Source organism: Aulonocara stuartgranti, assembly GCF_965226115.1.
Source record: "Aulonocara stuartgranti genome assembly, chromosome: 11".
In the NCBI taxonomy this organism is placed as follows: domain Eukaryota; kingdom Metazoa; phylum Chordata; class Actinopteri; order Cichliformes; family Cichlidae; genus Aulonocara; species Aulonocara stuartgranti.
This window is the reverse complement of record NC_138947.1, coordinates 25,951,338-25,955,875: the sequence shown is the minus strand read 5'-3', so window position 1 is coordinate 25,955,875 and position 4,538 is coordinate 25,951,338. Positions and strand designations below refer to the sequence as shown.

At 36.1% G+C, this 4,538-nt stretch overlaps 1 long non-coding RNA gene across 3 annotated transcripts; it reads right to left on the bottom strand.

The window, feature by feature from the left end:
• Positions 1-954: 954 nt before the first annotated feature.
• Positions 955-4,072, bottom strand: LOC309718135. 3 transcript variants are annotated; one of them, XR_014279876.1, is made up of 6 exons: positions 4,032-4,066; positions 3,778-3,910; positions 3,292-3,355; positions 2,771-2,923; positions 2,322-2,409; positions 955-1,735 (listed from the first exon to the last, which is right to left on the bottom strand). It is a non-coding gene; the product is annotated as an uncharacterized lncRNA (long non-coding RNA). The 3 variants fall into 3 exon arrangements; XR_014279874.1 differs by having other exon boundaries at positions 3,778-4,072; XR_014279875.1 differs by having other exon boundaries at positions 3,292-3,327; positions 3,778-4,072.
• Positions 4,073-4,538: the final 466 nt, after the last annotated feature.

Genomic DNA, 4,538 nt, shown 5'->3' with positions numbered 1-4,538 from the left:
TAGTTTAGTTGTCAAACCAGTAAATTCCTGCTGATTGACAGTTAATAGAGACGGTAAGGATTTGTACAGGAATTTGGATTTAGTATGTAAAGCTAGTAGTACCACAAAAATTCTACCCTAACAGAACACGATTCCTATCGTCCTACATTTAAAAGCACAAAACTGAGCTCTTGCTCATAACTAATTCAGAGTACACTGAAAAAAATATGTTGTTGGATTTACTTAATTCAATGGTGGACATTTGTTGCACACAGATGTTTTGCTTTGGCAGCAACTTAAACAATTGAGTTAAATTAACACAATTTATTCATGTTCAATAAACCTGTGCAATTTGTGTTGATAAAATGTGACTTAAACATGTTTTGATGAAGTAATTTGAGCTCTTGAAATATTTTAATCCTTCACAATTTTCTCACTTTATCCCAACACCATTCAATAACTTTTACCCAATACTACTTGGTCACTTAAATACTACATGTTATCTTCAAATTACATTTTGCTATTATATTCTAGTATCAAATACACAATTTTCAAATGGAGGCCTTATAACAGATTATATTGTTCTCTTCCAAGATGGTTGCTGGCATCCACCAGTAACCTTTCAAAACAAAATGTCTAATTTCACTGCATTGACAGTAGGTAAAGAATTAAACTGACATTACTCCACTACTGAATCTATATAAACCAACAGTTAAATAATGTCAGTTCTTCCGTGTTCTCTGGAATCAATCACAGCAAAGAAATTAGACTCTTTCTTTTGAAAAATGTTGGGAAAGAACAAATCAAAACATTCTATTTAAGGCCTCTGACGTCAAGATTCAGTTAAACAACAATTATAACTAAACAATTTGAGGTAATGTTAGTTTCCATTAACATTAAATTAGGTTACTGAATTGGCAAACACCTTCCTATTAACATTACCCATTTTACCCCAATAACTAAAGAAATTAGCACTTGCAGGTCAAAACCTTTATTCAAGAGATGCAAAAATAACATTGATACAGTGACTGTCAAAAATTACGGCACTGATCATACTGTGACATCTTGGTTCAAAACAGCAAGCTTAGAAATATTCAACGTTCCTTACTTCAACTGAATGAAACTGAAAATACCATTTCACACGGCCCATATGGGATATTTAGACTGCATAACTGTTCATGCTACATCTCTTCACTAGTAAAAGAAAGAAAAAATACAAAGAGAAATTTAAAAATGCTGCCAAACAGACAGAGAACTTGTACAGAGCAAAAGGAAAAACAAACAACAACAACAACAAAAAAACGGCTCGTCCTCATGGCAGTTGCAGTGTATATAAAAATGAACCCTGCGATCTGTTCCTGGAATTGAGCTTCAAAAATGCAGCAGAACAAGTGTGAGATTTAAATGTCTTCTCACCTAGAGCTGGTCACCTCACATGCATAACAGTGAGCTTCGTTGCAGGAGCAGTTTTGTCTTAGTTGTGAGCTTTTCTTGAGAGCTGAGTTGCTTCCAACTCCATTACCACCCTTTGAATCACCTCAAAAGTGTAGCAGAGTTGTGATGGGTAACTCATATTGAAGGAATAAAAAAGGTCCAAACAGCATGGCTACTGCAAAGGTCACGTTATCCAGATCTTGAAGAACTACTATACCCTCGATGATGATGCCAACGTCAGAAAAGTCATTGCCTGGTGCATCCTCTGGAGACAGATGTTCATTGTGGTTTTCTCAATCTGTGCAGTGGCCTCAGTCAAGTCCTGGTTAAAAACAAAACATTTCTTTAAGATTCCTTTTTAAACTCATCTCTTTTGAATCTACCAGTTCTAATGTTAGAGTAATTTAAACCAATGCAAGCAACATAGTAAATAGCTATAGCCAAAGAGTGGCCTGCCATGCTGCCATTCATGGTCTAACAGAGTTTCTAAGAGAGGGTGAAAAACATAATTTCAAATGCTTTACATTAGTTTTTCTTAGAAAGACACCGGCCCATCAGAAATCCAGGTTTTGTCACTCAGAAGATGTTAGAATTTAGACTTTCAGCCCCACAATTTGGTTAGCTGTTGGTCTTTTTTTTTTCAAACAAAAGCTAATGTAAATATTGGTGGGATTTTCCTTTGTTCACTAGAATGACAAATTTAAAGTTTTTTCACACTGATGTGACCCCTAATACAGGGGTGGGGGTGGGGCCTCAAGGGCCGGCGGCTGAGTTCACTACCAGGCCTCATGTGAACTTCAAATTATTAAAGAGGACTACTGGTCCTAACTGGTCCAATGAGGATCAAGTGGATAACTAAATGCATTTTTAAATGTTGCAAAGCCACAATCTACTCATAAAACACTCACCATGAACTCCTGCACCAAGATGTTGCAATTGTCTTTCACACAGATGCGGAGCACTTTGATGAGACTCCCTTTGAGCATTAATGTCATCCTAAAGTATTATAACAAAGAAAACAGAGATTTGTGAACTTTTCAGTAGCACAGAAGAAAATGATCCCAGACCAAAACTTAAACCAGTCAACATGCAACACCAGCATCTACAAAGCAATATCAAAAGTTCCTGTTTGACATCAACTTTATGGATATATAGTTTCCAGAACATTTATTTTTTTAAAAAGATCAATTTTTCTCAGTGGGCCAGTAAATGCATGACGAAAATTATGGCATCCTTTCGGTGGAATCAGTACTCACAGGTAATAGTTGACTGTTTCAATGGATGCAGCATAAAAATCTTTTACTGACCTAATGCAATACATATACACTTTGTAGTTAAAGAATTTTAAAGTTCTTACTGTCATCATGGCAGCTACATCCTTTAGCTTTGTGCCCTGTTCCCCCGATCACTTTGCAAACACTTTCAGCAGACTGTGAGAGAGAAACTCAGCTCCGTCAGAAACCTTGACTGTAAAGGCATGGTTGGGATGCACTGGAATGCTGCATTTCATCTGAAATGACATAAAATTATTTTGAAATAACAGCAGGCACTGTGCTTGGTTAATAATCAGTAATGTTTTGTTGAATAAAAACTGTGTTTCCAGATCTTATGGGATTAAAAAAATGTTTATTTCTGATTTGCAACCCAAGAACCCACAAGTTACAACCTCATTTTAGTTCAAGTGTGCATTAATGTGAGTCCAGTAATCACCTTTCTGACAATACATACAGGTATAAGTTAAACCTATGGCAGATTTTGGATTTCTCAGTTGTATTAATAGGGTGGTCTATTTGAGTATGCATGCACCTAATAATTATAAAAAACCTATTATAATTAAGTTACAGAAACCTTAAGCGAAAATAGAATATACTTTCTTACCATAACACCTTGAACCCACAATCCATCAGCTGACTCCTGGTGAAATGCAGAATAGATGTGGTCTCTCAATGTGCATCAACAAAAACAAACAAACAAAAACAAAAGGACAGCAGGTGAGGGCAGGAGGGGTAGGGATGTAAGCTAGCATAATGCCGCTGATGATATTAGCTAAAGCTGTTCAATGTCCAAAATCTCACTAACACCACGGTGCAGTAAATACACAATGTAACTGAAGAGTCAGTTGACAAATCTATTCACACAGAAAACCAAATTATGTTATGAGTGCCTCGTAATTAGGTTTAATGTGATATTACGGCTCTTGTGCCAAAGACAAATTCAAATGAAAAAGCGCCAATTCTTTGATAACAGATAAAACAGCAAATAAGCTAACGGCTCTTTTTTAGCATGTTACATGGCGGCACTTTAGACGTTTAACTACATTTGGCTGAAATATGGTAAATATTAATTCAAAAAATCAAGACATACCAAAAAACGTAGAGTTGGCTGCTCGACTTGACTGAGATGGATGCATTTTTTAAACCACGATCCAAAGCCCGCGAGATGAAATCACGCGTGGTTTCACGAGATTTAACGTTGCTATCTTATTGACTTACTTCACCTGAACATGATATAAACAATTTAATACACCCTTTCTGCATATCATGTAGTTTTTACACTATATAGTTACATTTATCTTTAAAACATGAGGCAATTGTGTTAAATACATGCAAGATGCTTACATAAATCCAAGAGATGGCCAGTCCCTTTTTTTCAGTGTAGATATTGTCTGTCATGCAATAAGACACGCAATAAAAATTACTACATAATTATTAGTTACTGCTTCATAAAGACTAACATAGAGGAAATATGCAACTTACATGCATGATGACAAGCAGCTAGTTAATGGTGAATCTGAGTACCCTGATATAAAGTGTAGCATCATGTTAAATGTACTAAAATGTAATTTATTTCTAAGTCAAAAAGCAGGATCTGATATTATTTTTCTGTCTGCAGGTTTCATTTGTGCAGGGAAAGCAAATGCACAGATACTTGTAAGAAATGTGAGTGGAAAACTTGTTCAATCTGTGCTGTGTGAGCAACTCTAATTGCAATAAATGGAGCCACCATCTTTGGATTCATCCCCCGTGTCTTCCATTTATCATCCTTGGGTGTCAAAAAGCATGGAATTCATATTATTCTTACCGATATCACGGCAAAAATGCGAGCCCTCGCTGGCATCTCACCTG